The sequence below is a fragment of the Mercenaria mercenaria genome, chromosome 6, assembly GCF_021730395.1.
Source record: "Mercenaria mercenaria strain notata chromosome 6, MADL_Memer_1, whole genome shotgun sequence".
Classification (NCBI taxonomy): domain Eukaryota; kingdom Metazoa; phylum Mollusca; class Bivalvia; order Venerida; family Veneridae; genus Mercenaria; species Mercenaria mercenaria.
The window spans coordinates 79,227,672-79,236,510 of NC_069366.1; positions in this window are offsets into that span (position 1 = coordinate 79,227,672).

The window sequence follows — 8,839 nt, forward strand, 5'->3', positions numbered from 1 at the left end:
GAGTACCATATCATTATTGCTCAATTCTGTAACTGTAGCCAGTTCAGAGAAAATCCAAAGCTGATATTAGCTTAATTGAAAGCTGTTTAGTTCTTTTAATAAAATCTGTTTTATCAGTAATATCAACTGTTTAAATTTAATTAGGAATATTGTGTATTTTTGGAGTAAATTTCAAGAAATAGGGATGGTAGGTACAATAAAGGAAAAGATTAGCTTAAGAATGTTTGTTAAAACAGAAATCTTTTGAAAAAAAAATCGTTTATCATGAAGTGAATGTTAAATGAAAATAGTTAGTAGAATAATGTTGTGCAATGTAATGCTTTTGTGCATTGAATGTCAAAAAATTACCTTGATGCAGTGAAAGAGTGCATACAGATTTGCTCTTGTCCGTCCGTCCTTCCGAAAATGTTGTGTCGCGCGTAGCTCTGAAAGTATTTGACGTAGAGTCACAAAACTTTACAGGAATGTTGGTCAGCATGTGTAGTTGTGCACCTGGGGTTTCGCGTCCGGATTCATTCAGTCATGTAGAAGTTATGGCCCCTGACTTTGTAAAAATTGGTCGTTTTAATGTTGTGTCGCGCCTAGCTCCAAAAGTATACTACCTAGAGTCACAAAACTTTACAGGCATGTTGGTCAGCATGTGTAGTTGTGCACCTGGGGTTTCGTACACACAAGGCTAGTGCACACCATAGCAAAATATCGCTAATATTATTTCACTGAAATTCCAAAATCACAAAAGGCTATAAAAAAAACTGTTTTGTGCCCAAACCTCGTTACACGTGATTAGAAATAGAATTATGAAATTTCGCTCTATCTGCTGCAACTTTGAGGAAATTTATGATTTGCCTCTTCAACCAGTTGCACAATAAACATTCTCTGAGAGTTGGACACTATTTTTCAAGAAAAAGTTTGCAACAGAAATTGCTTGAAGTACAAGTTTGCAACAAAAAATAGCTTGAACAAGATTTATTTGGGTATAGCACTATCCCTAAAACATGCAGCGCCAAACGTTTATAGAATTCTTCACAATTAGTTGTTTTGCCTCGTTTAAGGGCCCAAAAACAGGCTAGTTTGATCAATAGAATGTTACAAACGGCAAGAAACGACGCAATTCAAATATCAAAACATGGACATGACCATTTTATAACTTCAATAACTTCGAGAATTCGAAATCTACAACGCTGAAACACAAAACCGAGTGTGGCATAGACATAGAACTGATGCATGCACATTTCCATAGAGTTCAAAATACCATAGAAACCCACTTACCTGATAAAAAAATAAGCGAACAAGAGATGATTTCAGAAAATATCTGCCATTTTGTAAGTTTGCAACCATTTCGCTTGCTTGAACCAAGTGTGCAACCACTTCACGTCCTGCCCCTTGTTTCATGATGGACCTGTGAATTCTTTATTTATGGGTGAAACAGGTCTCATAAGCGTAAATACGACTAGCTTCTACTGATTATAAAACATACCATACTATTTGTTGTGAATTAACTGTTGTTGTACTTTTAGTAGTTCAACCGCCACCCTTGTTTAAGAGCAACATTTAAAAAACACGTTTTTTTTTTCATCCTCAAGTAATAAGTAAAAAGACTCGCCCAGTTTAATCAATCTAGACGCACAATCTAATCTTATACATAGAGCGCGTACTTCACCCGATTTACATTCGGAACATTTTCACGCGTTTCGGGCTTTATCGTATGTTTAACATGGGATTTTTGAACTGTCCAAAGATGTTGGAAATGTTTGTCTCATTGTTTATTTTTTTTAATAAAACTGTTACTGCTTTCATTGTCTACCACTTTTTTTCCACCCTTGCCTGAAAAAACAGTAATGAGTTTGTACACTGTTCAGACAATTGTGCTCTGTTGAAATTTAACCAAACACAAGTTTACCTGCATAAACAGAAAGCATGATATGTGACCATGCGCGGATCCAGAAGTGTGTGTGGGTGGGGGGGGGGGGGGACCGGGGGTCCGGACCCCCTCTGGAAAATCTTTAAAAAAGGAAAGAAGACAAGAAGGAAAGAAAAATGTTTTTCGAAAAAGGCAACATAAGGACTGCATGTAAAGTATATGCGGCTGCTGCTACATACGACCCCGACATAATTCATATTATTTATCTAAAAGAAACTAAGAATTTTACCTTCAATAAAGCTTGATTTTATCATTTTCCCAAATTTAACAGTTTAGTCCATAAAACTGTCCCTGAATGCAAAAAATGAAGTGCTAAATTTAAAAATTTCCAGGAGGAGGGGCAGGGGATCGGACTCCCTCTGAGAAAATTGGCTGTGTCCGTGCATGGTCACTATACCTGTCCAATACTGGACATTATGGTAAACGCTTCTTTCCTGCACAAATGACAATTTCGCAACTTCTGTCCGGTTTCTACAAATTTCTGGCCACGATAAACCATTTGACTTGTTTAGCTTCTGGAGTGTGCCTGTCATTCTTATCAGTCCCACTCTATCATTAGGATTGCTGACCACCAGCTAGCTGGTCATGGGATATTAGATCAAAGGGCCTGTAGTTTTGTTTGTTTTGGGTTTAACGCCGTTTTTCAACAGTATTTCAGTCATATAACGGCGGGCAGTTAACCTAACCAGTGTTCCTGGATTCTGTACCAGTACAAACCTGTTCTCCGCAAGTAACTGCCAACTTCCCCACATGAATCAGAGGTGGAGGACTAATGATTTCAGACACAATGTCGTTTATCAAATAGTCACGGAGAACATACGCCCCGCCCGAGGATCGAACTCGCGACCCCGCAATCCGTAGACCAACGCTCTTACCTACTGAGCTAAGCGGGCGGGCCAAAGGGCCTGTAGAGTAATTATAACTGTGTTCATGCTGAGGTGTTACTGCTCAGCTCTGAGCAGTGTCTGACCAAGATTCCTCTGACTGTACTGTTATAATGACCCTTTTATTATATACTTCTACCTTTTGGTTTGTTGTTTTATTATTGAATGGAATTTTCAATGTTTATCAATATTAAAATGGAACTAAGTGAAGTTTTTATGTGCATTTTTATAGAACTGTGTCAGGTCATCAAGTCATGCACATTTATGGAAGTAGTCTGGCAGCATACAATATGGAAGGTACTATATGGAATTTAAAAGGTACAATACAGATTTTTTTTCTGCCTGCTCATATTTAATTGTGAAATACAAGCTGTCTTTTTTTACAGAATTTATATAGGTATATAATAAATAGCTTTCTTCTGGTGTTCATTTGTGAAAACACACAGAACTCATTTGATGCTGAGAAGTCTATACAGGCTACACAAGGAAAACAACTAAAGGGTCATAACTCTTGACAGTAATAATGGATTCTTCTTGGTGATGCAATTATGGTAACAAACACCCCTGGTTGTGTAACCACTGTGTAAAACAAGTGAATGAAGTATTGCCATGCAATATAAAGTCCCCCTAGAAGGCAACTAATTTTCTTTACTGTAATATAACATAATCATTTGATATCTGTCAATGAAAAACAACATTTTACTATATATACAATATGTTATAACAAAACATTTGGATAAAAATTTGCATATAAAAAATCTACAGTAACTGTTGTTGATTGTTTCATAACATTCAATTCTGATAACATTCATTTTGAAATTGGTGGGTAATTATGAAAAACAAGAGCTGTCACTATTGGTGACAAATGCCCCCGAAGTAGGCCCAAGAATGCCACAGTTGTATGCGCAAAAAAAATCACATATCATTTTGTGACCTTGACCTTGACCTAAGAGGCTATGGTAATAAGCGTGACAAATCTTCTCAATATGGTTAAACTTTGTGTCAAATTATTAGTTATGGACCAGACAAGAAACACCTTTGACTTCTGTGACCTTGACCTTGGAGCTAGGGTTCTGGGTCTTGCAAATGACAACTCATCTCATTATAGGGAACATTTATGCCAAGTAATTTCAAAATCCCTTCATCAATGGCAGAGTTATGGACTGGACAAGAAACAGATCATGTTAACCTCTGACCTCTAAGTGCGAGCTTGACCTTGGAGCTAGGGGTCTGGGTCTTACTCATGACACATCGTCTCATTATGCGGATCATTTATTCAAACTAGGGGTCTGGGTCTTGTGCATGACACGTCGTCCCATTATGGTAAACATTTATGCCAAGTTGTTTCAAAATCCCTTCATGGATGGCAGAGTTATGGACCGGATACGAAACAGACCATGTTAACCTTTGACCTCTTAATGTGACCTTGACCTTGGAGCTAGAGGTCTGAGTCTTGTGCATGACACGTCGTCTCATTATGGTGAACATTTATGCCAAGATATTTCAAAATCCCTTTATGAATGGAAGAGTTACAGCCAGGACAAGAATTTACTGGACGGATGGACAGTGCGACTTTAATATGCCCACCTTGAAAGGGAGCATTAACAAGAGGACCATGATGGTCCTGAATCGCTCACCTGCCCCCACATGAACTGAGTATGATGTCGTTTTTTTCTATTATTTGACATAGTGACCTAGTTTTTGAGCCCATGTGACCTACTTCTGAACTTGACCTAGATATGATCAAGATAAAAATTCTGACCAATTTTTATGAAGATCTATTGAAAAAATATGGCCTCTAGAGAGGTCAAAAGGTCTTTCTATGTTGAGACCTAGTGACCTAGTTTTTGACCGCAGTTGACCCGGTTTCAAACTTGACCTAGATATCATCAAGATGAACATTTAGACCAACTTTCATGCAGATGAAAACTATGGCCTCTAGAGTGGTCACAAGGTTTTTCTATTTTTAGACCTACTGACCTAGTTTATGACCGCATGCGACCCAGTTTATAACTTGACCTAGATATTATCAAGATGAACATTCTGACCAATTTTCATGCAGTTCCCATGAAAAATATGGCCTCTACAGAGGTCACAAGGTTTTTCTATTATTTGACTTACTGACCTAGTTTTTGACCGAACGTGACCCAGTTTCGAAATTGATCTACATATCATCAAGATGAACATTCTGACTAATTTTCATACAGATCCCATGAAAATTATGACCTCCAGGGAGGTCACAAGAATTTTCTATTTTTAGACCTACTGACCTAGTTTAGGAATGCAGTTGACCTAGTTTCGAACTTGACCTAGATATCATCAAGATGAACATTCAATCCAACTTTCATGCAGATCCCATGAAAACTAAGGCCTCTAGAGTGGTCACAACGTTTTTCTATTATTTGACCTACTGACCTAGTTTTGGATCAGACGTAACCCAGTTTCAAACTTGACCCAAATATCATCAAGATAAACATTCTGACCAATTTTCATGCAGATCCCATGAAAAATATGATCTCTAGAGAGGTCACAAGGATTTTCTATTATTTGACCTACTGACCTAGATTTTGATTGCAGTTGACCCGTTTTCAAACTTGACCTAGATATCATCAAGATAAAAATTCTGATCAATTTTCATGCAGATCCAATGAAACATACGGCCTCTACAGAGGTCACAAGGTTTTTCTATTATTTGACCTAATGACTTAGTTTTTGATTGCATGTGACCCAGTTTCAAACTAGATCTAGATATCTTCAAGATAAACATTCTGACCAATTTTCATGCAGATCCCATGAAAAATATGACTTCCAGGGAGGTCACAAGGATTTTCTTTTATTTGACCTACTGACCTAGTTTTTGACGGCACGTGACCCAGTTTCGAACTTGGATCGGACGAGACCCAGTTTCGAACTTGACCTAGATATCATCAAGATGAACATTCTGACCAATTTTCATGCAGATCCCATGAAAAATATGACCTCTAGAGAGGTCACAAGGATTTTCTATTATCTAACCTACTGACCTAGTTTTTGACCGCAGTTGACCCGGTTTCAAAACTGACCTAGATATCAACAAGATGATTTTTCTGACCAATTTTCATGCAGATCCAATGAAAAATACGGCCTCTACAGAGGTCACAAGGTTTTTCCATTATTTGACCTACTGACCTAGTTTTTGATGGCACATGACCCAGTTTCGAACTTGATTTAGATATCATCAAAGTGAACATTCAGACCAACTTTCATGAAGATCTCATGAAAAATATGGCCTCTAGAGAGGTCACAAGGTTTTTCTATTTTTAGACCTACTGACCTAGTTTTTGACCGCACGTGACCCAGTTTCGAACTTGACCTAGATATCATCAAGATGAACATTCTGACCAATTTTCATAAAGATCCCATGAAAAATGTGTCCTCTAGAGTGGTCACAAGCAAATGTTTACGCACGGACGGACGGGCGGGCAGACGGACGGACGGACAGACAGGGCAAAAACAATATGTCTCCCCCAGAGGGGGTAGACATAATGAGTAAAGTAGCATAATATTGTTTATTTTTTCTTTGATGACATATTACAAGTACCCTTTATTCTAGATCTTAAACCTTGCTAGGCGCTACGGTTACATGAAGGTGGTGAATGAGTACGTTCATGAAACGATGGTTCCTTATTACAAACGCCAGTTGTCAAATGCCACACTACCGAGAGAGCCAAATGTACAAGCCCCAACAAACAATGACGTGCAGTCTGTGATTTATGTAGAGGTATGTAATCAATACAAATTTGCCTAAACATATGAATAAAATATTTATCCAACAGAAATTTAAACATGTTCAGTGAAAGTTAAGTAGTTTGTTTGATTACTTAAATGCTCTGACCTCTTAATTTTGACTAAAATGACTTCTCTTTAAAGCTGAAGTGTTTTCATATTATGAACATTAGAATTCAAGTTTTGGTTTCTAATAATAACTTTCTTAAAATGTCAAATCAACAAAAGCAAAGATGCCTGCTTTGGGAAGCAAACCTGAATTATAACTTTCCTGCAACATCTTATCCACTGCCACTATGAAGGATTATTTGTTAAACATGTTACATATAGACGAATCTGAAGTTTAGCGTTACCGTCCTTTTCAGTTTTCAGAGAAAAATTAGAATAAAAAAACTTTAATTTTCTCATGCGATTTCACAGCATATAGACTAAAGTTAAATATTGAAGGAATTTTACGATAATAATGGTCCTTATTTCTCTAAATAAAAAATCACCATGAACACAGCTGCAATCATCAAAGGTGGAACTATTCTGGCAGTGGATCAGTCTATAATAAGGGAGATAGATACCATTGGCAACTACGGGGCAGTCCTAAACAAGCCGACAAAGGTTATAATGGAAGGACCAAAAAAATGGTTCATATCCCTACCAAGAACCTTCAACCAGACCTAGTCAGAGGTAATAATAAAAATTCATTAACTTAAAGAACTCATATTTTACTAAGTTTTAATACTGCAGGGCTTAGGCAGTTATACTAAGTTTTAAAGACAATACTGCAGGGCTTAGGTCATTATAATCTCTTTTAATAACAGTGAAAGTAAGCAGAATGGCTGATTAAGGCAAATGGCTGCTAAAAATAGGTGGTTGCTGAGACAAGTTTGACTGTAAAGAGACACTTTCATGCACATTTACAGTTTAAAGGGCAATGCTTTTTGCCAATTTTAGTGTATTGCAATGAGAAGTATGTTAGTTATGAAATGCATACACCATGTTTAATTGGTAAATTTTCACTGAATAAAAAAATAACTGTTTGAAAAAAAATGGTTATTTAATGATGGTCTGTAATGTCTAGCAAGTTATCATAGTATGGAACACAGCGAAATCATTCTCTTTAACATAGGTTAACAATGAAAAAAAATGATCTTTTATTATTTCAGAGGTATAGGAATGCCCGAGACCAGCTGAAACAACAGCACCTTCAACACCTACCACATCTTCAACAACAACAACTCCTGAAATCGAGACAACATCACATACACCTAGAACTACCTCTAAACCTCAAGATTCACCACCTACCACATCTTCAACAACATCTACAACAACAACTCCTAAAATCAAGACAACATCACATACACCTAGAACTACCTCTAAACCTCAAGATTCACCACCTACCACATCTTCAACAACATCTACAACAACAACTCCTAAAATCAAGACAACATTACATACACCTAGATCTACATCTGAAACTTAAGAATCACCTGTATCCACTTCACTGACTGATCAAAGACATACACCACCAGCTGCAACTCCATTACAGACAGTCACCACTCACTCAAATACAGCCCCAGTGCAGCTGGTAAAGGGGAAAAGGAAATTAGACATGCTATTGCTGCCCACGGAAGTGTCTTCCGACGAGTTATGTAAAAAGTGCTATAAGCGAGGGAGAAGTGGCATGCGTTGGGTTGAGTGCGAGATATGTGAACAATGGTATCATGCAACATGCATGGAGATAGGATGGACACAGTATATGAAAATTCAAAGGAATGAAATGACTTGGGAATGTTGTTGATCTATTATGAATAGTTCAGTGTTAGGTTCTCTAATCATTGCAAATTTATCAAAATTTAGTGCCTAAAAATTTTGCACCAGTTTACTGAATATATTGCTGATTATTCTTCTATGTAAATAAAAACTGAAATATTTGGTATACAAAAAATGACCTTTTCAAAATATCTGAAAGCAAAATGGACAACTCTTATATTGGCAGTTTTTCAATGATTTAAGAATTCCCCAATTGTAGTTTATATCAAACGTTTCCACAGCTTAATAAATTCAATACAATATTGTGTATCTTTCTTCTACTATCAACATTTTGAAAGAGGCTATACTGAACTTTCTTGAAAATTAAAAACCCAAGACTAGCCAAGAGTCCAAAACACATGGAAAAAATCTAGTGAAAGAAAATGACATGCTTTTCATTATAAGCTTTACAAACCATTTCAAAAACTGACCTGAAAGAAATTTTTTACAAACCCCTTTAACATTT